Source organism: Podarcis erhardii (genome assembly GCF_964252035.2).
Source record: "Podarcis erhardii genome assembly, chromosome: 4".
Lineage (NCBI taxonomy): Eukaryota > Metazoa > Chordata > Lepidosauria > Squamata > Lacertidae > Podarcis > Podarcis erhardii.
Window position 1 is genome coordinate 36155435 of NC_138508.1, and position 27723 is coordinate 36183157.

Sequence of the window (27723 nt, forward strand, 5' to 3'; positions counted from 1 at the left end):
TGGTTTGGAAAGGAAAAGCAAAATGCATTCAAAAGTGTGGAATAAATGAAAGATTAATGGGGACATATATGAACAGCCCACAAGCAAGTCAGCATGCTTGAGCATAATAAATGCTAATTGTTATACAACTTCCCAGAAGACATATCAGAATGAATAGTCAATCACAACCATATTCAATCAAACCTTGTGCAAGCATGTGATCAATGCTCAATAAACAGATCCCCTGGAAGAGCCCTTAACTGGTTTGGAACTGCCCAACTGGACACATTGTGTTCTGCTCTCAGAATTTGATTCACAGTCCCCCAACACATATTCTTCCCAGTCACTGTATTGATTAATACTCAATGGGTAGTCATTTTAGATCCTTCCTGGCTCATAAGAATGTCAGGAGATCCTGCTGATCAGGCCAATGGTCCGTCTAGTCCAGCATCCTGTTCTCACAGTGGCCAACCAGAAGCCGATGGAAAGCTCACAAGCAGGACATGAGCACAAGAGCCCTATCCTCTCCTGTGGTTTCTAGCAACTGGTATTCAGAAGCATTGATGCCTCTTACCATGGATCCAGTTACAGATAGGTAGCCGTGTTGGTCTGCCATAGTCAAAACAAAACAAATTCCTTCCAGTGATTATCACCCATTCCCACCACCCTTCTGAGTAATACCCCTCCCCACCTTCTCACTATATAGAAGGGTCTGGAAACTTCTGTTTCAGTGTATCTGAAGAAGTGTGCATGCACACGAAAGCTCATACCAAGAACTGACTTAGTTGGTCTTTAAGGTGCTACTGGAAGGAATTTGTTTTGTCTTACCATGGAGGCAGCCATCGTGGCAAATAGTCATTGATAGTCTTATCCTTCCTGAATTGGTCTAATCCCCCTTTAAAGCCATCCAAATTGGTGGCCATAGCAAACACACTTATTTCAGGATCTGCCTTTAACATGAGTAATGTACTCTTGTAGTCTAATCCTTTCTGTATTTCCTTTACTGAGCTCAAAGCATACTCCCACAATAACGTGTGCAGGATTGTCTTGAACATTTTAATCCTGTGTAGTGCAAGGCATCCCTAAGGCAGTTGACTTCAGTGGACAGGCACACCTAGCTGCATAGGACTGGACTGCAAATGATGAAATGTATCTACTCCTTGGAACAAGTAGCTTAAAGCGATTAAAGCCGGCGGTGTTGTGCATCGACACAATCCGATGATGTAATTATATACCATCTCTCGAGAGAACGGGAAGGCTTCACCCACTCAGCGTTTCCTGGCTACATGGAAAGTTTCAAAACGATCATCTTTGCGAAGGGGTAGCAGCAATCTTGGGCATCTTTCCGCTTACTCAGACAGGAGAGGGCAGAGGTTCACACACGCTTGCTTCATGCCCACAGTATCTGCTGTAGGCAGTGCTGAGGCAGGAGGCGGAGGGAAGTCCCGGGGAAGAGGCTCCACAATGAATTCATGCATCTGCCTCTGGCATCTGGCGTTGCCGCTCGTTCTGCAAAAACAGGCTCAGGAGATGTATGCAAGCCTGTGTAGATGCTAGTAGGCTGTAAAATTCTGTGGCTGCTTTCTCAAGCTGGTATGGTACACCCTGACATAAGTGTGATTATGCACACGTATACCCCAGTTGCCATGAGCATTTTATCCAGTATGCTTTGAAAACCATGTTGCTGGAAATCTTCATACTTTTAACTCTAGCTTTAATGTATACTGATTGAAGATTTCAGTCACTGGCAAGTGCTTGGTTGTGCGAGTCTAATATGCCAATCCTTTCCTCATCACTGACTACTGCTTAAACCCATCTTGAAACGACATAGGATGGATAAGGTGAGATATAAATATACCATACTTAATAAATAAAATTAAATGAGTGTACAGTGGTACCTCAGGTTGCATATGCTTCAGGTTACATACAGGTCAGGTTACAGACTCCGCTAACCCAGAAATAGTGCTTCAGGTTAAGAACTTTGCTTCAGGGTGAGAACAGAAATCGTGCTCCGGTGGCGCAGCGGCAGCAGGAGGCCCCATTAGCTAAAGTGGTGCTTCAGGTTAAGAAGAGTTTCAGGTTAAGAACAGACCTCCAGAACGAATTAAGTACTTAACCCGAGGTACCACTGTATCAATTTCCCCAGCTCTCAAGCACACACATCAGACATTTTCATCCATTCAAACCTACTGGCTCCAATCCAGCGCTCATGAATATCTTCCCAGAGGTACAGAACTGCTGATGGAAATGTAGGCAGACTTGGCCTCCCTGGGGCAGAACATCCTGCTTGGTAACTGCTCTGGAATCTAGAGAGCTAAGTTGGAGATAGATTTGCGATATCCACCAACTCAAAATGAGTCAGATCCCCTAAGCCATGCAGGTGCCTTCAACGGCTGAACTTTTAAGAAAGGGCTCATGTTTCTTGTGCGGTTTATCTGAGCCCTGTGACGTGGAATGCCTTTATGGTTGCCTGCATGTCACTGTCCGGTTGAGAGAAGGGAACAAAGCACCCCAGGACATCATTGCTGCCGTACTGAGATTGGGAATGACCGTCAGTCCTCTCAGTCAGCGGGCGACTAGGGCTGGGCCTGAGTCTTGTGGTACAGGAACTGGGCCCATCCACACCTGTCCCTCTTCCTGTTTTGGTGGTAACTTCAGAGTGCACTGGTCTTTCCCGCCATGCTCTGAGGGAACTGGTTCCATTATTTCTCCTGCCACATCCTCATCCCCAGTCCTGGCTGGCTATCTGTCAGCTTCTGTACAAGGCTTCTCAGTGTTATGAACCCTTAAAGGAGAGAGGGGGACTACTTAGATGAAAAGCCCAGTGGGTCGTAGAGATGTGCTGAATTTTATACAGAAGTGTAAAGTTATGAATGAGAGAGTACCATATATCGCAAAGTACTCCAAAGCAATACTTGACCACACTACACGTAGGTGGCTTTAGATCAGTGTTTCCCAACCTTGAGTCTCTAGCTGCTTTTGGACTACAGTTCTCATCATCCCTGACCACTGGTCTTGCTAGCTAGGCGTGATGGGAGTTGTGGTCCAAAAACAGCTGGAAACCCAAGGTTGGGAAACACTGCTTTAGATAGATAAGACAGCTAGATAGAGGCAATTGCCCTGAAGAAAATGATCATAACTTTCTTTTATCTCCTGTTGGGCCAGGTTTTGTCACTGCCAAGGTCAGAGTTACTTTATTTTAGTTTCAAAAATCAAACAGAATATTTACAGGATACCACTTCTTGCTCTGGAAGCATTTTCTCAAAACCAGTAAATGCACTCGCTTCTCCTTTTTTTTGCTCACTCTGACCAGCCTATTGACCATGTTGACAACCTTGGCTGGAGAGGAGAGACTAAACATTCCTAAAGACCCAGTGGATCCTTGCTGGCACACACACACACACACACACACACACACACGCCCGGCCTAGGAAAGTTACCATTCCCACAGAAAGCAAAAGTCCATCCAAAATGGAAAGCGAAAGGACTCCGGTTTTCATAAAGAACTTCGTGCAGGTCTCTAAAAACAAACAGATCTTTTGACTGCCCTTAACGAACGGTGTGCAGCGCTATTTGCATTGAGGACAACAACAAAAGCAGCCCTGGAGCCTTGACTACCAGTCCTCTCCGTCGTCAGGGCACCGGTCCGGGTTTTCCGGCAACTCAGCGGGGTGGGGAACGTCCCGGTGACCGGCTCGCCCAGCGAGGGAATTTCCTCCATGCCGAAAAAGTCCGAGCTGCAACTCTCGTCCCTCCACCCCGACTTCCTCTCTCACGTCACGACATTCCCCTTTCACCCCTCCCCCTTTTAACCATTGCAACACCAACCAGGCAACGCAGGACTGAATCACAGGCGATAATGATATCGGGGCGTGCGGGGGGTGGGGTGGGGGTGGGGGTGGGGGAGCAAAGAATCCCCGGAGACCTCCAGCTTCGTTGTGAAACTTTCCCTTTTGGCTGGAGAGGCAGCGCGTGGCGGTGACGGGTTTGGGGCGGGGGGAGCTTCTGCCGGCAGAAATTTTAAGCCTCCGAGGGAAATGTTCGCTTTGCCATAGAGACGGAGCGCATAAGCCGCTGAGGACCCGTTAAGCAGCCGGGAAAACCATCTAGCTCGTTCCCTGAAACCTAGCTTCACTCCCGAGACATGAAGGTATATAAATATATATGTTTCCTTATCCTTTAAAAAGGCGAAACCGTGTGCTTTTCACACAAAAGCCATTTCTATTGGGATGTGGGAGAGAGAGGAAGAGGCTTCCTTACAGCTGCATGGCAGACAGACTTGGCATGGAGGTTTTCACCAGCTGAATTTCTGTCTAAAACACTTTTATTGTCCATTCCGGGTCGCCCAACCACTATCATAGTGTCCTTTCTCTTGGCAGATCAAGATGAGCAGGTGACAGCAAAGGTTGCAAAGTTTTTAGCTGGGGCAATCAGAATAAGATCCACTATTTGTCTATTGATTCAGAACCCTAAAATGTATTTTATATAATTGACTTTTTATTTCTATTCTTTGTATATCGTATTGTTGTTTTTTTGCTATGGCCGATGGCTGACGCAAATAAAGATTCATTCATTTGTTCGTTCTGTTAAAAACACAGAGGTTCTGTCAACAAACAAACAGCAAGCCTGGTGTAAGTTTTGGAAACTTATTTCATGTTGTTATTGTTATTCCTGTTGGACCAGATGGCCCTCGGGGTCCCTTCCAACTCTGCAACTCCATTATTCTTTTATTTGCACGTGGGAAATCTGAGGTTTGTGGGGCAGGGAGGGGAAAGGGGGTTTGTTGCCTCTCTGGTTATTGAAAGCCAACTTTTAAGGAAACACACACACACACACAGAGAGAGAGAGAGACAGAGAGAGAGAGAGAGATGTGGCTGGCTGCACATGCACACCTGCTGGCTCCAAATAGAATTAGTTGTGCTTAACTGCCAGTAAAAATCATTAGATGAGTTGGTCCTGACTGACAAGTCGTCTTGAACTGACAGGAACTTCAGTGTCAGTCAATGGAGCCGGATTAGGGTGTCTAAGTATGAATGGGAATGATGGAGAGTTGAGATGGCAAGGTAGTGTGGACGAGCAGCTATTTCTGGCTTACAGCAAACCCAACATGGAGTGTGGTACTTTTAAAGCAAACATGTTTATTGTGGCACAAGCTTTTGTATTCTAGAGTCCATATTATCAGATCAGACTCAGGAAGTGTTATCCTAAACTGGCAGGTGTGTGTGTGTTTGAAATAAATCTCTATCTGTAAATAAACACACACACACACACACACACACACACACACAAAAGAAGTGAGGTCAGGAGGAAATGAATGCAACAAACAAGGCTCTGATAATCATGTGTAAAGCTTAAATGTATGTAAAATGTAAATGATTACAGTGACCACCCTAAATCTACGTTGATAACACAAACATCCATGTAATAACCCACCAGCTAATTTACAGGGCTCAGAAGACACTTTCTGTATGAACTTGTTTGCTACCTTGGAGCCTCTGTTTCAGAGAATTCTGGGAACTGTTCTGCTGGCTCTTCAGGAAGCTGGTACCCTCCAGATGTTTTGTACTGCAGCTTCCATCAGGCTAGCAAAGGCTGTGCCGCACCATAACTCTACTAGCACCCAAGGATAGCAACAGGGGAGAAAAGTCTATCTACTGCACATGGGCAAGCCCACCACTGGACCAGTTAATGGGTTGAGGGCCCGCTTCCATCTCTGGGTTCCTCTGAGCCATCCTTAATGGAGAGAGATACTGGAGCTTGGGGAAGTAGGTGCTATTTTCCTCCTGCATCCTAGTCCAGACAATGCTTAATGCTGAGAGGGTCCTGGAGAAAGATGACTTTGCTTCTGCTGACACCAACATAACCAACTTGCCATTCCTGTTTTGCTTGGAGAGAGACAAACCAGGAAGCTTGAGCTCATACTTGCTTCCCTGTAGTAAGAATCAGTATGGCGTGGGGTGGAGTGGCAAAATCAGAGAGTTCTGAGTTTTGTTGCAGCTGCAGAGCTGGCCTCGGCACCATGGGGTGAGTTATAGAGCTGATAGAAATTTGGACAGAATATAGATAGAGCTGATAGAAATTTGGTGGCCTCAGTTGCCATCAGCAAGTTGACATGCTTTGCTGTCTCTCTAAAGAAAGGGTCTGTTTTTCTGTGTGCTTTCTTTTATATATGTCTTATGAATATGAATGAGAGGGTTACTCTATGTCTTTCGCTTTCAATTTCTTTTTTGCTTCTCCTTCTTTTACCAAACCAATAAACATATTCAGAACACGAAAAATCCTCTTTACTGTACAAAGGGAGACAGCAGGCTTTCATTGAAATCAACTTAATATGTCAGAAGTTTTGAGAAATATTAACAAAGTTAAAATTTTCCAGTTTTGAAAACTACTTTGTGTTTAACTTTAGTTATTCCAGAAGAAAATAATTAACTGTTTATGGGCTTTTGTATTACCATTCTGACCAGCACTATATTCAACAAAGCATTATTGAATGTTTGAACACAGGTAAAATGCATAGTTGATTTTATTCTCAGCTTTATATTACTTCAGCAGAAATGATGTGCTGCATTTCCTGCTGAGATTCATTTCATTCCTCTGATCCTAGATTTTAAACTGAGTATTCCCACTGCATTTTTGTGGGGTTTAAAAAGAGCAGTGCATTAACTACAGTGTAGGTTTATCCAGGAACAAAGTCGAACAATGCAATCCTATACCTGCTTAGAAAAAAGCCCAACTGAGTTCAATGGGACTTACTCCCAGGTAAATGTATATAGGATTGCTACCTAACTTATTTTCTGCTGTTTGATGAGTTCAGTTCAGTTTTAAGAAATGAATTCAAGATAATAGTTCAGTTTCAAGAAATGAATTCCTGATTACATTTAATTCTCGAACTTCTTTGCCGCACGCTTTAGAATCAAGAAAAGTGAAAATCAGTATTGAAAATCATAATGTGCCTGCTTTATTTCATACACATTTTCTTGTCTTTAGCTAATTTTTTGAAATTGGAGATATCATATGTCATGTCACCAGCTAGTCAATGCTTTGTTTGGAAAAATGGCCAGCTAAACCTTTGGAAACCTTAGAAACTGAGGACACGTCAACAGTGTTTTTGTGTTGTTTTCCCCTCCATCATCTTGTACTGAGAGAAAGATTGCAGGGGAAAGGGTATATGTTATGTATGGTTTTGTTTTGTTTAATTTTTTACATTTATATCCAGTCTTTCTTCCAAAGAGCTCAAGGTCGTTGACATGGTGTCTCACTCCCCACCACACACCACTATACTGTACCACACTGGTTGTAGTAGGGAAGTAGGGAAAAAGTGAGTGATTATCTTATCCATTGTTTGTGTTTGTGTGGGTCCTTTGGTTGTACCAGCCCTATATTTGTGATTGACAATTGAGTTATTTGTTCCGCATGCTGGTTATGTCCTGCTTTTAGATTGTAGCAGAATTGTGGTGTTGGTTGTGTTGCACTATGTGGGGATGTGCCTGATATCAAGCATATTGTTATGAGGTTGTGGGGTTTTTTGGAGTGGGGTCAGACTCCCCTAAATCTCTGGATTCAGTAAAGCATTAGAATTTAAGCATACCTCTGAATTCTTGGTGTCAAAAATAACACAGACCAGCTTCTTCATGAGGTCATTACTTAGTAATGGCCAAGTTGCTGACCTAACAAATGGCAGGATGATGGGCCATTAAGCTAGATGGCTCTTGGGAGCAGCTCCTGCCTGAGCTCAGAGGGAGATAGTTGGCCGAGACAAGGAGAGTTTTGTTTTAGGACTGAAGTTTGCCTGATGTGGGCTGGAGGAAAATTGTTTTGGTCTGTTAAACACAGCAGGATGGAGAACTGGGAGGGGTGGGAATAGTCACAACACAATGTGGGCTGACAGTTCGACTCCAACATGGCAGCCATGCGACAAACAGGACCCACGCAGAGTGTAATGATAGGAACCTCTCTGTACTAGGCTCAGGTTATATATGTGTGTGTGTGTGTGTGTGTGTGTGTGTGTGTGTAAATAAACCCTATATCATAAAGATACCACAGTCTCCACTGTGCCTCATTTCCAAGGAAAGCATGAATCCTGGGTAAGTGCCTGGACCCCTGAAATCTTGCACCGCTTGGAGATTTGGATGGCATGTAACAATGCAATCCATGGACAGAATCATTTTCAAACAGAAACGAAGGGTTGCCATTAGTGGCTTAAAATGCAGCAAAGTGATCCCGTCCCCCTGCATTGCAGGTTACATTTGCATGGAGTCGTTTCACATCAGAGAGGGGACAGGGATTTCTCCACCTGATGCACAGGACATTTTTGTTTCCCCACCTCTGCAACCCCACAAACTTCTACTCATTAAACTGGACTCTGTGCCTGTGTGATGGCTGCTGGGTATGTTCACTTTGCTGCTTACACTGCAGCCAAGTTTTCTAATCAGAGTGAACCTGGTTTGAGGGGAACAACAGCAGTATTTGTCAAGAAACTGCAGGATCAGTATGGATTGTGGCTAACATTGTGTGAATGAGGCTTTAAGCATTAGCTGTAGGAGGGCACTGGATGTGGAGCCAGCAATAATTTGAAAGCCACTCATTTAAATTTAGGGGCAGGCAATCCAGACAACTGCCTAGGGTGCTGAGCAGACGGGGTGCTTGTCATGGGCCTATCCGCTCAATAGATGAAACAATAATACAGACAGTTCATGATCACTGTTATAAAGCTGACAACACAAACCTGCACGGTCATGATTTCATTACAACTCTTTTTTATTTCAATCCATGAGAAATGTGCATCTATGCCCATTAAAAAAAAAACCTGTGTGAGTCATCTGTGATCAGATCCTTTCCTGCAAATTTATTGTCAATGATAAATGATGTCTACAAATGGTGCATCAAATTTATTAAACAGGCAACAAATGCATTGAAAGAAGGTATTCAGAAAGGCACGCCAAATCTGTTTCTTTACCAGGGTACCTTTTAGTCTAGGACTGGCCCAGTCTGCGGATGGAATGGCTTGGTGGCAGTAAACTTGCAAAAACCACAAATACTAGCTCAAAAGGGTGCAAAGAACTTTTGCCCTTAAGCAGAATGAGGTGGTAGTGTTCACTAGATATGTCCTTTGAGTCTCAGGGTCTGAGCTGCAGATGACCTGGCAATCCTAAGGCATGAATGTTTTTCAGAAGAACTTAAGAACTCCTAATTAGCCTCCTTGGAGTGTAATTTAACAGCCACTAGTTTAAACTTCACTGTGTGATCTGCATGGGGATATTATTACAACTGAATTACATGGTGTACTTAGGGAGATTTTCCTCCCACTGTCACCTTCCTTGCACTGAGAGGAGAAGAAAGAGGAGGAAGTTTTGTTTTTTATCATTACATGTAAATGCGAGGTTTCATTTCATTGCAGTAGATGAATGAGCTGTGAGGTAATGATGTTACAGTGTATTGCACACAGACTAAAATAAACCCATAGTCTTAAAGGAAAACCTGGCATGGATTTTGAGAAGAGCTGGCATTTGACATGGCATGCTTGAGCAGTCTTGTCTATTACCACCCAGGAGATTAAATCAATGTCTTTTCCTGTTTTGTTTTGTTTTTTGCTTCTAATGAACATATGTTAGTTCATGCACATTAGGCTCTTGAGTAATTCTATGCACATGAAATAATAAAAAGTAAAGTATTGATTTCTTGTTGAATAAAATGTTATTTTGAATAGGATAAAATGGCCTGGCATTTTGATAGTTTTAAAAATGTGTGTCATGTGGATATGATAAGTCAAGATGGAGTTAAAAGATTTTAACTTAATTTGGTATGTAGGAGAAGGAAAAGCAACTTCATTTTTGGCAGAAAAGACACAGTGGGAAAAGGTGGTGGTGGTGTTTATTAAGATAATTTTGGTAGGGATTTTTTTTTTTTGGGGGGTAAATTTCTTGGAAACTAATGCTCTGATAGTCCCCATAGCTCAATGATGTGTCTCAAACACTTGGTAAGTTAGGGTCTTCCTCTGCATGCAAAGACAGGCTCCAGCAGGTTGAGCAGACGAGACCAATTGTGGGTCCAATGGTCAAGAAGGCGGTTTCTGCATGTGCTATACAGGGAAAGTGAGGGCAGATAGGGTTCTCCAACTTGGGAAAGTAGCCCATCTAAGAGAAGGAAAACTCTGATCCTAAACCTCTGCTGCCTTGTGGGATATCTTCAGGAGAAGAAAAGGCTAAGGAGTAAATCCTACACAAATCTGGACGGTTAGATGGAGACTTGTTTGCCTCCTTCTGGCAATTCCTGCAGCCAAGCTGGTGCCAGACATATTGCTCTGCTTTCCTTTGGACCACATCAGGGAGTCGTAGAGGGGGGACTTGTTGTCTGGGCAGCCCAGGACCTCCATAGACAACACCCAGGCTTGCACCCCCGGGAGGTCACTTTGGTGTTGCTAACACAGCTGTTTGACCTCACCCCTGGAGGCACACTCCATTGTCTCTTGAGACAGATGGATACCAATAATGCTCTGATTGAGGTGAAATATCATGCACAGTATGATGTGCCGTACAAAGCTCTGTAAAGATGAAATAAATCAACTGTTCTGCTATGGCGTTGTACTGTTTGCATCAAAATGCTGTAATTGACAAGGAAACTTCTTGATTTCCCAAAACAAGAAAGAGAAACAAAGATCCAGTCATTGCATTGTTTAGGGAAGTGTTGGTGTTGCCATGGGGAAACTAGCTTTTTAACTGGGAAATTATTTTAATTTCTTAAACGGTAAGCCTGGAGTATCATAAAAAGTTTTCCAAGCAAATATACAATAGTTCAATACATCACAAAATCTCCATTATAAATGCAGTTTTATCAACATAAACAACAGAGACTCTTGTGGCACCTAGAAGACTGATGACTAATGTTGTATGGCATAAGTTTTTGTGGACTACAGTCCATTTCTACAGTTGCACGAACCCCTGATGTTGTGGGTGATATTAGGTCCTGTAACAGTGTTGCCAGAATAGACATGGAGACAGAATTGGCCTGCTCTTCCTGATGAGTAGCCATTTTAGTTTGGAGGGCCAAGGGGGCTATCTGTAAATGTCTGCCAGTGCAATCCTATGTTTATTCAGAAGCAAGTCCCACTGAGTCCTGGGAGACTTAGTCCTTAGTGCATATTGTTATGCTCACTCTCTTTCACCAACAAGAAATTTCTGGGGTGCAGTACTCATCCAGGATTATTTTTTAGGGGGAGGAGCTCCCTGGAGGCTTATAGTGTTGTATAATATTTGAGTTTATTTTCAAATATACATATTGAGTAGATTAAATATTCCAGCGAACAGCCAAATCCACTGCCTCATATCAGATTTCTGGTGGAAGGTAGCCAGTACCCCAAAATGCTGCTGGCTTAAAGAGCCAGGAAAAAAAAAATCTGCTTTCTCTCTTAGTCTGTGTCACACTTGGAATCTGCAGAAAATTGGCCAGCTTTCCTCCTTGCCCTGATTAAAGGGAACAAGGATAAGTCATCTTCTTCAATATTTTCTTAGCCTTCTTAGGCCATTTATCAGTCAACAGTCAGTTCCCATAGAGACATACATCGCCTGTAATTTCCTGAACAAAAAATGTGCCTGACAACTTTCCCAGAACTTTTAAGGGAGTAGCCAGCAGTATCTTCTGCTCCATTAACTATATTCTGTACAAACTTCCAGTCTTACACCAATTCAATATATTTGTGTGACACGCCTTGAGGTCAACTCAGAAGGCTGGTAGATGGCACAAAGATGGGCCCGCCATTTTGTCTAGAACAGCACAGTAGGTCATTTTTTTGCCCATATTCCACAATCCCTTTATGCCCCAGAGGATGTCTTCTTCCATGCAGGTTAGATACCAGAACTTAAAGTTGAAGCTGTGTCATCAGGCCTAGACATTAGAGACTCACCATGGTTATTTAATGGTGAGGGAAATTCATCATGTCCCTGCCCAAAGGTCTTCTGTGTTGGTCCTACTTCACATCTTGCAGGATAGAAAGTGGCACCGGAAAAAGCCCCAGAGCCAAGCCATGGTTCAAATGAAACACTGCTGTCATGACAGAACAGTCCCTTAGTCCCTTCACAATCACTGCCCCCCCCCCCGGTGACACTTGTGCAAAATCACAGCCAGCTTTATGATGGCCTAATGCCATATGCCTCTGAATACCACAAGAAGAGCCCTGATGGATTAGGCTAAAAGCCATCTGCTCCACCATTCTGTTCTCACAGTGGCCAGCCAGATGTCTATGGGAAACCCACAAGCTGTATTTAAGTCCAGCAGCACTCACCCCTCTTGCACCGGTATTTGGAGACATACTCCCCCAGTACTGGAGGTAATTCACAGCCATCATGGCTAGTAGCCATAGACAGACTTATACTCCATGAATGTCTAAACCTTTTAAAAACCGTTTAGGTTTGTGGCTTATAATTTCCTGGGTTCCTTTTTTAAAAAATTGGTTTTACATTAGCCCCTTTCTAATTCTTAGGCATGGAGGACAACTGTAGGGATAAGTTCCATATCAGTCATTTCACATTAGAACACTTGGGTAGATGCCATGTAGACCCGGCAATGTTAGTTTATCATTGGTAGCACATTACACATAGGTGAATGCCCTCAAAGCCTCTCCATTCTTTCCCCAGACATGCTGTGAATCATGTGGGTGTTGATTTGTTGCTTATCATTTACTGATTCGATTCTCCTTCCTAGAAGGAAGCCTGCTGTTGGCATGAATCTGTTCCGGTTGTTGCAACAGTTTTGGCTGCCCTAGACAGGTGGCTTGAGGCAGATGTGACCATTAACATGTATTACAGTGTTTGCTAGGGCAACTGGTGGCTTCCCTCAAACTGAATTGGAATTCATTTTAAAAGCTGGTCTTCTTCCTCCACCACCACCACCACCTCCTCCTCCTCCTCCTCCCCCTCCTCCTCCTCCTCCTCCTCCTCCTCCTCTTCTTCTTCTTCTTCTTCTTCTTCTTCTTCTTCTTCTTCTTCTTCTTCTTCTTCAAATATAGCAATGGATTTGATGTGGGGTTACTTACTTGCTCCTACAGTAGGGATGAACTGAAGGAGATATGCTAGGTCTCCTTGGAGCCTCTTGCTTGCAACTGTTGCTGTGCTCTTCCCTTGGAAAGCATCCTTAAACTGTCCTCTAGAAATGCCACCTACAAAACTGCAGTTTGATATATGGCGCCATCATTGTAAAATCAAGCTGAACAGAAAAAGGATCACTATCATATTCATATTTCAAAGTTCCACAGAGTAGTAGTATTGATGACGACAAAAATCCCAAAAAGCATCTTGGGACACTATAAAGTCTAATAGTTTTATCGCCAACACACCTGAGAAGACTTGAGACAATAAAGATGAGTAACAGGTTACCGGTATATTTATTAAAATATAACAACGAAAGAATCTCCCAATCAGGACAATTAAACCAAAATTAACCAAAACTGATGAGGTCTGGGTGGTTAGGTGGACTGATGGGATGATTTCAACTATCCCATCTCCTAAGCCAACTGCCAGCCACACATGAGATTATGCAGCAAGGCTTGAAGAAACTCCTTCCTCTTCAATGTGTGCTGTTTGGGTATATGAACCTGACATGTACACTGTGGTTCCTTTGGCCAACATTAACCTCAATGAGAAGAGGGGAGAGGGTGGGGTGGAGTGGGCTTAAATAGCCTGTTCTCCCTGATATGGCAAAATGCCCCCATATTGTTGCCCATGTTACCTCTGTGGGAGAGTCCCATCTATTCTCCTCTTGCATTGGGTTTTGTAGCTCAAGTCCATGAGAACTTGTGACAGAACAAAAATTAGTATTTGATGTGCAAAAAGGGACTTTTTGCACTTCATACTGGCAATCTCACTAGCCAATGGATGCTAATTCCAATAAAGAAAGTATCCTCACTTTTTTGGAAGACAGATGAAAAGAGCACTAGGCCCTATAAGTTATAGAAGGTTCTATCCTCTTTCCCATGTTATTTGATATCTACATGAAACCTCTGGGAGGTGTCATTTGGTAATTTGAAGTGTGGCATTACCAGTATGTGTATTACGCTCAACTCTCTTGCGCCACACTGTCCGATTCAGGAGAGCCTGTGCAAGTCCTCAGCTGCTGTCTGGAGGCAGTGATTGGCAGGATCAAGGTCATTAAACAGAAGCTGAATCCTAATAAAGGTAGCAGCTTTGTGGGTTAGTGATTCCCAGGTCTTAGAATTTGATATATGACATATTAATAACAGGGAGGCAGTTTCCCTTGGAGAACAGGTGCATAGTCTAGGAATACTCCTAGATTTCAAATTGTCACAGGTAGTGCATGTGGCCTCAGTGGCAAGAAGTTTATATCCAGCTTCTGCTGGTTCATCTGCTAAAACCAGTCTTGGACTGGGATAACTTGGTTGCAGTAGTGTATGCTCTGATAACTTCCTGATTGGATTATTGCAATGCACTCTATGGGGAACTTTCTTTGAATACTGTCTGGAAGCAGCAGCAGTACAGAAAGCTGCTGCCCAATTTCTGAATAGGTCATCTAAATGGAATCCCAGAACACCAGTCCTGAAAGCAATGCACTGGCTGCCAGCGAGCTACCAGGCCCAATTCAAGATGTTGGTACTGATCTACAAGGCTGCAAATGGCTCAGGAGGACCCAATTACCTGAAGGAGTGCCTTCCCCAGTACCAACAAACTTGGATTTTAAGAAGTGTAGTTGACACCCGGTCAACACAGCATGGGAGCTGCTATACAAGGCAAGGCCTTCTTAATGGTGGCACCCTGACTTTGGAAATCCCTCCCTGTTGAGATCACGGACACGTTCCTCCACATAATTTTCACTCATGCAACACCTTAAGATTCATTTGTTCCAGCAAGCCTTTTGATCATAAAGGGAGAGTCAACATGCATAATTTAAAGTTGGCTCTTATATTTTACCTTATACTGTATGGTGTTTTGTGCTGTGGTTTCATGTGTGTGTGTGAATTTTTCATGTTAGCCGCCTTAAGTTCTCAAAGGAGGAAAGGCAAAGAACGGAAACAACAAAATCAACATCACTTTTATTATTGGTCGGCACTAATAAGTGATAAGGATAGGGCAGCTGCTTTTGTGTAAATTAACCTGGACTTCTACAGTGTTACTTTATTCTTGTTTGTGGAGCAGGGGAGAGCGGATTGACATCAGTGGCAATCACTTTGGTACAGCAAATATTTGTGTAGATAATGCAATGTTTGCTAATTATAAACTGTCTACTTTCAGAATATTCTTGCAACCAGCTTCCTGTATGGTGTCAATAAAAGAGTCTTATCAGTTAATTTATTTAACTGTTTTTCTGTTAGTTCAGTGATAAGTCATCTTCAAATATCTAAAAGGCTGTCACATGGAAGATGGAGCAAGTTTGTTTTCTCCTGCTTCAAAGGGTAGGACCCGAACCAATGGCTTCCAACCAAGCCAAAGAAACCAAGGGGCATTCTGACTAAACATCTGGAAGAACTTTCTGACACTAAGAGCTTTTCAACAGTGGAACAGACTTCTTTAGAAGGTGATGGATTCTTCTTCATTGGAATTTTTAAAGCAGAGGTTGGATGACCACCTGTCATGGATGCTTCAGTTGAAATTATTGCATTGCAGGGGGTTGGACTAGATGGCCCTTGGGGTCTCTTCCAAATCAGTTCTTTGATTCTATGACAACCTTCATTGAGGAGAGGAAATGTAGCACATGCTGTTCAAAGGGGCAGACTGAGTAAAGTTAACTTTTATACTTCTGCTGGGCCTCTTGGACACCAAGGTTGCAATCCGATGCAGCTACTTGTGTTGCAGCTAGATGTGATGTTAGTCACCTGGATGCAGTTAACGTACACATATTTTTGGGAGTCACATGAGCAACAACCTGAGCAATCTCCATAGTGAGTGGTAAGGAGAGGCAGTTGTTCCTCTATTTTTCTCTCTGCCAGGTTCTTGAGGAAAAACCCCCCTCTTCAAGGCTATCTGCATTTCAAATGAAGCCTCCACTGGCACCAATGGGAGCTTCCCTTGAAATGAAAACAATAACTGGGAACCCGACAAAGAGAGAAATAGTTGAACTTTGCCTCTCCACCCACATTCTTTGGGATCCTGCCATATCAGCATCTTCTTCTTCATCACCATCCATTCTATGTACATGACCAAGTCAGCGTAATAATCGCTGGAGACATGCTGGGAATGTGGGCTTGGACGATCACATCTTTGAGAGTGTCTTGATGCAGGACATACGGAAGGCATTGAGGTGTTGTTCCTGGCAGGTGTAAGTTGCCTCTGTCTCACTTCCATAAAGCAGCATGCTCAGCACGCAAGCTGAGCATCCTATCTTGTTGAGCAGTGTGAAGAGTCTATTTCTGCTGACGAGTTCAAGGTCTATGAAGGGGCATTTCTGCTCTCGACATTCCTTCTGCAGCAGGCACAGAGAGAAAATCCTGTTGACACCTGAGCTATAAACAGTCCCCATAGAAACATAAGTTTGTAGTTTTCTGGACTGAACATTATCATTCGCTGTTCAGCTAATGGCTGTTATCCAATGCATCTTTGCCCAAATTAGACTTATGTGCCAGTTACACCCATTCCTGAAAACTGCAGATTTGGCTGTGATGACACGCTTTAGTTACATCCTGTCTGGATGTAACCACACACAATTGTTTTATTAAATAAAAACAAATCCGATCAGGCTGCTCAGCTGCTTCTGCATGGACACTTTTCTAAGAACCTAAACCCTAGGGTCCACACAGCATTACTGTTTCACAGTTACTGGTCCCTTCCCCATTTACATATCAAACAATGGTTTAGCATGAACAGCATCACCTGCACAACTGTCTCAAGGTCTCTTTCTCTTCTGTGCTCTCCCACACACCTGGTCGAGCACTTAAGTGTACAGTGGTGAGCATGGGAACCTCCTATGCTGTACTGCTCACAGAATTGAAAAGGTACCGTTTTTTATTGGACAAATGTGTATTGCAAGCATGGCCATTTTTGTGATGCTCCCATTTCAGTAAGACTTAAAATTTGCAGGCAAATGTCCTTTTAAGTTATGGCCTTGATTAATCATTAATCATTTCCACAAACAACTGTCACCTTTGATTCCTTGCTGCGTTATGTACGGTGATCTATTAATGCCAAGTTTTTCCGCTCTGGAAATTTTCTCCTGGCCTTAGAGAATCTATAAAATGTTGATGGTCAAAAAATGTTTAATTGGCACTTTTAAAAGTTATTTTGTAATACAAGAAATGAATGGTTAACTTGGCTGGCACAGCTATAGTGATTTTAAGTTTCACTTTCTCTTGTGCAGATGATTTCTTTTCTTTACCAGTTTTTGTGGATATCTGCTTGTATCAATGGTGGTTTTGTGCTTTGTATGCATACGGGGCTGGGGACCTGGCTTTCATTTATCCTCCCCCATCCATTGCAACCCCCTGATGGTTGGGAGACCCTCCAAAACAGTATGTGCAGAAGGCTGTAGCAGGGGCTAGGATTGGTAAAAATGGGATGCTCCACCTTGCACAAGCGCAAGTACTTTCTGCTTCCAAAGCCACCACTGGATACAACCCTAAGCTACTCTTCCATTAAGAAGAGCCCTGCTGGATCACACCAAGTCCTCATCTACTCCAGTATCCTATTTTCAGAGTGGCTAACCAGATGTTTATGGGTTCCTGATAAGCAGGGCATGAAAGCAACAATACTCTCCCCATTCATGCTAATGGGCTGCATTTGTGATATGAGCAGCATAGTTACGACACTTTCATAGGACCCACAGGCACATAACTGCGCACAATATGACAGCCTTTGTTTTCTAGGTCTTAGTTGGTCATAGTTATTCCTTTTTAAACAAGAATGATTAGTGACTGCTCTATGTTTTCTGCCAGCCGCATTTATAGCTAGTGAAATGTGCAAAAAGCTCCGAGGACTGATGTGAACAAAAATCTGTTTATATTGTTTTCCTTTATTGAAGAAGTTTTGTGTGACATAAACATCATACCTCTGCCCTATTTGGCAGGTTGGGGCTGAAAGACAGGGACTGGCCTGTTGTCATCTGGGAACTTCCTTGCTAAGTATGGATTTAAACCCAGCAGTTCTCCCTGGGCAAAGCCCCACTGCTCTATCCACTACAACACTTTGGCTCAATGTGTGGCTTTAATTAATTCCTCTTTAGCAAACTAGCATATAGAGCTGGACTGATTATCAGCTAAGGTCTCACCAGGCATTCTGTTAATGCCTTAAGAGGGGTTTGTGGGTAGATGAGTGTGCTCCCTCTTCTTCACCATTTAAGCCACCCAGTTCATGGCGGGGGACCTACTGAAGTGTGGGGGGGTCCTCCTGTACTCACAGAGGCTTTCTGCACATGAGAACCACATCGGGGTTCTAAAATCAGAATCTGGGGGTGAGTGGAATAGTTATACTACTGTGCTTGTCCCTGTGGCTCCTCTCACATGATGACATGCTATTTGGCTGCCTGAAGAAGGCTTTGATTAAAAAACAACAGCAACAACCCTGGCCAGAGAGACCCCCCCACCACCACCTCATAACCAGCACATGCAATGCTGTTTGGATATTTTCAGGACACTCAATGAAATAATCTCACTCAGTTCCTTTAGATAACAATGTCTGGTATTTATACATAACTTTTTCTAGAAGCTACATGTGTTTCATATATATTATCTGAGTATTCCTCACAGCAACCTTGCTATAGTGGCCAGGATCATTAACTCATGTCCATAGTACAGATGGCAGAGGTAAAGGTAAAGGTAAGGTAAAGGTCTCCTGGATGGTTAAGTCCAGTCAAAGGTGACTATGGGGTTGCAGCGCTTGTCTCGCTTTCAGGCCAAGGGAGCCGGCGTTTGTCCAGACAGCTTTCCAGGTCATGCGGCCAGCATGACTAAACGGCTTCTGGCACAATAGAACACCACGACAGAAGCCATAGCACATGGAAACGCCATTTAACTTCCTGCCGCAGCGGTACCTATTTATCTACTTGTGCTATCTATTTATCTAGTTTCAAACTGCTAGGTTGGCAGGAGCTGGGACCGAGCAGCGGGAGCTCACCCCAGATTCGAACTGCCGACCTTCTGATCGGCAAGCCCAAGAAACTCAGTGGTTTAGACCACAGCGCCACCCGTTTACCTTGATGGCAAAATGAAGTGTTAAGGCTGGGAAACTGGTCTTTGGCTAGGCACCAATGAATGAGTACATGCTGTGATTTCAACTGGGGACTTCCAGCTCATGCTTCTAACTACTACAGTTCCATTCCTCTGCATGACTCAGTGGGAATAACTACATGTTACATAGGGATGGGAAAAACAGCAAAATTCCAGTTTATGATTATATCCATAACTAATTTTTTGTAATTAACCACACAAGCATTCACACACAGCAGGAATATATTTGCTTATGTGCCATCCACAATGAAAAAAAAGCCAGTATTTGAGAATCCAGTACATAACAACTTATTTGGTGCTAGCAGTGGCATTAGGAGAAAGACAGGAGGACATCCTGGAGAACTTTAAAATTTAGATGGTAGCTGAGATTTCTGGTAAAATAATCAGATAAAACAATCCTATTAGAGATCTGATGAAACACTGTAGGGCCACATTATTTTGGCAAACCACTTGGAGATGGGTCTCCACCTTTTCAATCTAAGGTTGAGTCACCTACTCTGAATTGCCCAGCCCTGTAATCCCTCCCACTCATCTCACATCATGTTAAGAACCTGATTTAAAAAATTCAGAAGTGCTTTGGAAACCTTGATAATGTCCACTAGGCCCAACTGTTGAAGAGGAAATAGGTTTTGTCCAAGGAGCAGGTGGCAGGGGGAACAACCTAGCTTCTCATCTCCTTAAACTGGAAAAAGAGAATTGGTTGATCCATTCCCAATGGGTGTTAAGGTTACCAGACTAAAACATCAAAATGAAAGGGGGAAAAAAGCATAAGGCTGGAATTATGATACTGATAGAATCACTTGGCTTGTCTTCACAGATGTGCACTTTGGTCTTGGGAGTAGATCTCTATCCTCCCATTGTTTTGATCTGTACTTCCTCTGATGTGACTCTGTTTTTAAGTAGAGATTAATTACATTTTACGTGAGGGTTTGGTTGCAAGAGTTACGCGTATAAGCAAAAATCATGTACAGTGGCAATAATAATAATAATAATAATAATAATAATATTTATATCTTGCCCATCTGGCTGGGTTTCCCCAGCCACTCTGGGCAGCCACTCTGGTACCTTGGTTCTAAAACTTAATCCGTTCTGGAAGTCTGTTCCAAAACCAAAGTGTTCCAAAACCAAGGTGCACTTTCCCATAGAAAGTAATACAAAATGGAATAATCCGTTCCAGACCTTTAAAAACGACCTCTAAAACAGCAATTTAATATGAATTTTACTATCTCACGAGACCATTGATCCATAAAATGAAAGCAGTAAACAATGTACTGCAGTCACACAATCAATCAATCAATCAATCAATCAATCAATCAGTAGCTGAACTGGGTTCCACAGAGTCACAAAAAAGAGCCACAAAAACAAAAATGCAAAAAAATTAGCAAAAACAGACAGACCTCACCTCAGCGTACCACTCAAAACGGAAGTGTGGCACTCAAATCGGAAGCGTAACACTCAAAATGGAACGCGTTCAACTTCCGGAAAAAGTTTGCAAAGCGGCACACTTACTTCCGGATTTGCAGTGTTTGGGTTCCAAGTTGTTTGAGTACCAAGGTGTTTGAGAACCAAGGCACCACTGTACTGTACAGCCAAAATGACACTTGAAGCCGCTCTGTGGCTAGCCAGCCCACCTTCTATAAGGCAGCTGATCAGAGGTTGGCGCCAGCGCTAATGGCGGCTCTCTCTCTGATCTCCGGAGAGAGGGCTGCTCCACGAGTTCGGGTCTGACCGCTACGGTGAAGCGGGGACCCCTAAAATCACAGGCGCGGAAGCCTGTGAACAAGGAGACTCGGTGGGCACCTTTTGCGCCCCCCCTTACTGCAAAAGAGCCTTTTTAAAGGCTCCGGAGGAGCATCGGGGGATCGCGCGGTGCTGAGAGTCGTTACCCAGCCCGTGGAGTGAAGCCGCGTCGCCATTGACGGAGAGCGCCGATTCCTTCCTGAAATTTGGACTGAAAAGTCCCATAAGTAGGATTGGAAACCTTACTGGGATTTTAAATTAAAGCTCTTGAAATTCGGCCGAAAGCGGGGACGGTAAATAAAGGAAGTCTGCCTCCCCCGGACTGCATGATTGCTAAAGCAACGGAACTAGGAAGCTGCAATTGATAATTTATGGCGAACTTTGGAGTGGTCTAACCCTAGCATTGAAGTTTAACTCCCCCCCTAGTAAGCAGGAACGGGGGGGGGGGGGGAAGAAGAAGAAAAGGTAACCTGCATGAGAAAATTCTTAAAGGACAATCTGCTGCAGCCTCTGATCCTGGGAATGGACTGCCTGGGTGAAACATTTTGACAGGGAATTGTCAGATTTGTTGCAAAGTGGGGACTTTATTGGATATAATTATTTGAGATTCTGCAGAAATAATATTATTGCAACTAAAAGACTGAAAGACATTCTTAGTAACTTTTTCCCTCGGAGGGTTTTTGGATTCTTTGTTTCCTTTGCTTATGGGACATTTGGCTCCCTCTAGAGGGTTGAAGGGAACAGTTGCAACATTGACTCTTAAAAGCAAAGTCACTGGATTTTTCCATTCAAGACCTGTTCCTGTGGGAACGACCTTGGGACATGAGTGGCCCTGCAGAAGAAATAGCAACAAGATCTAAGGCTAAAGCTGCACAAAAGAAAAGGGGCTCTTTATCAGGATTACCGCCAACAGGCCCAGCTGGACAGGATAAAGGAATAAGTGCATTCATGGAGTCAGTGACACAGGCACTATTGAAAATAAATGAATCTTTAGAAAAGTTGAATAAACAGAGTACAGAAAATACCAAGCAACTGGCAGATCTTACGGCAAAGTTAGATTTAAATACCAAAAGCGTTACATCTAATACAGAGACTATAAATAAATTGGTGCAAGAAAACGCCACAATTAGAAAAATTGCGGAAGAAGCTAAATCCACTGCGGAATCTACACAGGGAAATTTAGTACCGGTTTGTAGGAGGCTTGATCAACATGAGGCGACCCTGTCTTTGTGGGACATGCAACGGAAGGAGAAGAATCTGAGACTTAGGCTCGTTCCAGAAAGTGAAGGGGACAGCCTTGTGGACTTTCTCACAAAAGAACTGTCAGAATTCTGGCAGGTAAACCTAGAGGAAGAAGAATTTGAGATAACAACTGCCTTCAGATTGGGTAGAAGGCAAGGCAGAAAGATCCCAAGGGACTGCCTGATAACATTGAGATCTAAAGAGGAAAGAGACAAGATATTAAATCTGCATTATCAGAAGACTCTTCAGATCGAAAACGTCTCTGTGCAAATTTACAGGGATATCCCAAAATACATTTTGGAGGTTAGAACCTACTTTAAGAACCTGGTTGACCTGCTGAAGAAGAACAACATACCTTTTAGGTGGGAATATCCACAGGGCCTGTCCTTTAACTTTAGAGGAAAGAAAGTTAAAATAAGAACAGTACAAGATAAGGAACAATTTTTGGACAAATACGAGGAAGATTTGGTGAAAGGAGTGCTAAACTCAACATCAGACACAGACTTGGGGAACCTGACATTTGGACTTAAATCACCAACGGAAGAAGAACAGCCGCAGGGTGCGACTGGAGGAAACTAACCAACAATGTCTCTGCGGTTTTTAACCTGGAATTGTAACGGACTGAACCTTCCCAGAAAAAGGCGTGAGGTTTTTCATATTTTGAGAAGAGAACAATTGGATCTGATTTGTTTACAAGAAACCCACGTGACAAGGGCACATAGAAGATTACTTATAAATAAAAGATTGGGCCAAGAATTTATTTCATCAGACAAAGTTAAGAAAAGAGGTGTGGTGATCTATGTAAAAGAGAAATTGGCTCCAAAATTGATTTTTAAAGATGAACATGGAAGAATTTTGGGAATTGAGATACAAATTCAAGGAAATTTTTTTTTTATATTTGGAATCTATGCACCGAATGAAGGGAAGGCAGAATTTTATAAGAAACTGCATGAGACATTAATGGACTATCTGGATTACAAGGTGATTCTTTTAGGAGATATGAACGGCGTCGTCTCTACAAATATGGACAAAGCACAAAGACAGGTGATTTCCAAGGATGGGAGATTACCTAAGACTTTCTTTGAAATGACTGATAATATGGACTTGATTGATATTTGGAGAACAAGAAACCCTCTCGAGAGAGAGGGAACATTCTTTTCGGAATCACAGATGACTTGGACGAGAATAGATCAAATATGGATTACTAGTGGAATGGCTCCAAAGGTTAAAAAAGTGGAAATCTGCCCAAAGACATGCTCCGACCATAATGCGGTAAAGATGGAAATGAAAATAACAACAGCTGGTTCCTTCAGATGGAGAATGAATGACACCCTATTCAGAGACCCAGAGGTTTACCAAAAGGCCCCAAAAACTTTGAAGGATTATTTTGAGATAAATCTGAGGACAGAAGTGGAGAAAAGAGTGATCTGGGACGCAAGTAAGGCCGTGATGCGGGGTTTCCTGATACAACAGAACTCTTTAAAAAGGAGGAAACAAAATGAGAAGAAAGATAAGATTTTGGAAAAGATAAAAGAAAGTGAAAAGAAATTGAGATCGAAACCAAAGTCTCATGAGATTTTGAGAGAAATTAAACTTTATCAGAAGCAATATATGGAACTGATGAACCAGGAGATTGAATGGAAAATCAAGCAAATGAGACAAAGGACATTTGAATCGGCAGACAAATGTGGGAAACTTCTATCATGGCAATTGAAGAAGAGACAGAAACTGAATACAGTTACTAGCTTGGAGGTGGATGGAAAGAACATTTCTAGACCAAATGAGATCTGTAACTGCTTTCAGAGCTATTTCAGAAGATTATACACACAAGGGCCGGAAAACGAAGAAGAAATGGAAGAGTTTCTTAAGAAACATGGATTACAAAAAATTTCGCAACAAAGTATGTTGGTTTTGAATGAGAAAATAACTGAGCAAGAAATAGAGGGTGCCATTCAAAATATGCAATTGGGAAAATCCCCAGGACCAGATGGATTAACCTCCCGGTACTACAAAGCTTTGAAGGACTGGTTAATGCAGCCGCTTAAGGAGGTATGCAATGAAATATTAGAGGGGGAAAAGGCACCTGAATCGTGGAAAGAAGCTTTCATTACACTTATACCAAAGACTGAAGTTGATAAAAAACAAATTAAGAACTACCGCCCTATATCATTACTCAATGTGGATTACAAAATATTTGCAGACATTTTGGCAAAAAGATTGAAGAGGGTGTTATTGGAGGAGATTCATAAAGATCAGGCAGGCTTTCTCCCGGGTAGACATTTATCAACTAACGTAAGGAATATAATTGATTTCATAGAAATGCTGACAGTGAACAAGAACACAAAAGCAGTTTTAATTTTTGTAGACGCGGAGAAAGCCTTTGACAACATTTCTTGGAAATTTATGAAGAAGAATCTCCATGGGATGGGGGTAGGCCAAAAGTTTGAAAATGGTATAAGTGCAATTTATTCTGAACAAAAGGCAAAGTTAATTGTAAATAATGTGGTTACTGATGGATTACCTATTGAAAAAGGGACACGGCAGGGGTGCCCAATATCCCCATTACTATTTATATCGGTCCTGGAGGTTTTATTAAATATGATTAGGGGGGACCAGGTATTTTACTTTTTTGGCCACTTTTAACCCAGTTTCCTCTTGGAATCTCTCTCTTTCACCATTTGTTAGATTTTTTCCCCAGTACCTTAGTTTTTTGTTTATTCAGCTTAAATCCAGCGACCTGACCAAAGATTCGAATTAGCTCTAGGACTCTTTTTGTACTAGTGTCTGGCTCTTGCAAAGTCAATACTAAGTCATCTGCAAAAGCCTTCAATTTGGTACTAATGTCTGGCTGTTGTAAAGTCAAAACTAGGTCATCTGCAAATGCTCTTAGTTTATAATGTCTGGCTCCGACCTGAACTCCTTTCACCAGCTGGCCCAAAGATTAAGGCCTTCTGGGAAATGATTTATAATGAGATTAAGAAAGTACTTAGATGCACCTTTCATAAAAAACCAGAGGCCTTTCTCTTGGGTATGGTCGGCCAATTGGTGTCGAGGAAGGACAAGAACTTTTTTTTGTATGCTACTACGGCAGCAAGGATTCTTCTAGCAAAGTATTGGAAGACACAAGAGCTACCCACGCTGGAGGAGTGGCAGGCGAAAGTGATTGACTTTATGGGACTGGCAGAAATGACCGGCAGAATCCGCGACCAAGAGAAAGAGACTGTGGAGGAAGATTGGAAGAAGTTTAAAATATATCTTAAGAACTGCTATAAAATTGAAGAGTGCTAAAATGTTAAGGGAAAGGAAGAGGTATAATTGCAGCGGAAAAATCTCTTTTTATGATTTAGGGTGAAATTGAAAAGGAGAACAAATTTAAAATTAAATTGATTAAAAGGGTTGCTGAATAATTGTAAAACAAGGATGCAAAAAGGGGAAGGTATGGGGAAGTCTGAGAAAAGAGGCTTATGAAAATGAGGTTATGAAAATATGATTGTATGTGTTTGTTTGTTTGTTGTTGTTGTTTTGTTTTTTAAAGATGGAAAAATTTAATAAAATTTTTTTTATAAAAAAAAAAACAGAGGTAGGAGGAAGCTGAAAACCCAAAGTGGACCTCGCAAGAAGAGAGCTTTAAACCTCTCTGCCTTTCCTCCAGGCAAGTGCTGTGTGCTACTTCTGGGAGTGGTGGGGAAGTCAGATCGGCTCCCCCCCCCTCCACTGTGTAGTGTCAGAACGGGGAGATTGTTCTGTCTGGCAAGCTTGCACTGACAGAACAATCAAATTACCAAGACACCACATTCCATGATCCACATTTATATATACCTCAAAGTTAATGAGATTTAAAAGTTCTTTTAACTCTACCTTGAAAATCATGGAACTATCTTTGGCTGGACTGTGCTGCCTGTGTGTCTGCATGACCGAATCACCAGTACTATTTAATTAAGCTGGTGTTCCTTGTCAAAATGGGACAGCTGGATGATTTCCTTCAGAAAGCTGTCATTTTAGCTTGAAAAAATTTCCATATAGAGGCCCATAGATCTGGAATGTCAATGACAATACAATACCTAAAGTTTTGGTGTGTGTGTGTGGGATTCTCTGTTTAGTGCCATCAGTTTCAAAGCTCAAAAAGTTGTGCAATTAACTGACAAATCATGATGCAGATTAAAACCTTTAGAGCATGACTGTTTAGTTTCCTCACACTTGGAAAACACTTTCACTTTTAAAAACTCCTCCATTTTGTGTTTCAAGTTTATGAATTCATGGAATGAAAGGAAAACAGAAAAAGAGCAATCTATTTGACACAGTAAGCTATGTGAACAGATACTATGTGCAATTTCAGCTGATACTACTACTACTGATACTGGTACTACTACTACTGCAGTACTGCTTTTTATCCAGAGTATCTCGTGATCTACTGGTCGATCGCGAGACCCCCATCTCCCCCCCCCAAAAAAACTCAACAACTTTGGCTGATGGTCCCCCCCCAAAAGCTCAACGACTTTGGCTCATCCTCCCCCCTGCAAAAGCTCAACAACAGAAGTTTGGCCTCAGTGGATTCGAATTGTGAAGTAAATGTTGAGCATACTGGTGGGTTTCAGCTGGGGGCGTTTAGGACTGCAGGGTGGAAGAGCCTGTTTCTGTGATACACTGGTCTTCATTTGGTAGCACTTCAGTGGTATTTGAGTACTACTTATAGTTCTGCTGAAGATGTCCATGCCACACAGAATTTCTGTAGGTAACTGTAGCAAGAAATGGAGCATTGATTTCAGGATATTCCCTCCTACTCATTTTTTTTAGACTTCATTTATATTTTTTCTGTCCAGATGAAGAGTTTTACATTTTACAGGGGTTTCTGCATGTGACTGTAGGATATGTTAATTAGGTGATCACTTTAGGCTCGCCTGGAGGAGGGACTGTCTTGCCTCTTCATTCCTTTCAAATAAATTCTCAGCTGTAGGAGTCCGAGAGAGCAGTGCACAAGTAAAAGAAATCTTGGCTTGTGTATACCTTATGAAGGAATGTTAAACAATTCTTGTTCCTGGAAAGGCTACTAAAGGCCTTTCTATGACAGCAGCACATCAGAATGCACAAAGTAGAATCACTTCTTCAGAAACACATCCATGTTTAAAAATCCCCACAGTGGAGTAAGACGATTCCATCTTGCTCTTTCTCTGGTTTCCAGAAGACCACCTATGCTGCAACAACAGCCTATGATCAGCAATAATGTTGTGAAATCCCACAAGTTCAGGATACAACACAAGCTCTGCTGTTGCTTTCAGAAACTCCAAAGGGGAACAAGCACATAAGAATCTTATTGTGTTTGTATTGGTTGCTGCTTGGGTAGAAATATCAGTACGTATAAGGATTGGTTTCCCAAGGTCTCGCAGCTCCTGTTACTAGAGAAACTTATGGAACACCACAGTTTTAGCAGAGGACCTAGAGTGAAGGACAAATTCAGAGATTCTTGGGTGCTTTTCATAAAGTACATAAAGTACTCCAGAATCAATCCTGCTTTTGGTGCATGGGGAGACATAGAGCTGTAGATTTGGCAATGTTTTAATGTCTTGCAGCGGAAGTGCGAAATCAGAGAGGAAATTGGGTAATGT

General features: G+C 42.5%; 1 protein-coding gene across 1 annotated transcript in view; it reads left to right on the forward strand.

Moving 5' to 3' along the window:
• The first annotated feature begins 3980 nt into the window (after positions 1-3980).
• Positions 3981-27723, forward strand: part of NFKBIZ (NFKB inhibitor zeta) — a 39150-nt gene continuing 15407 nt past the window's right edge. The window contains exon 1 of the mRNA XM_081859709.1: positions 3981-4129. The gene's annotated coding sequence lies outside the window, so the exon portion shown is untranslated. The remainder of the gene's footprint in view (positions 4130-27723) is intronic.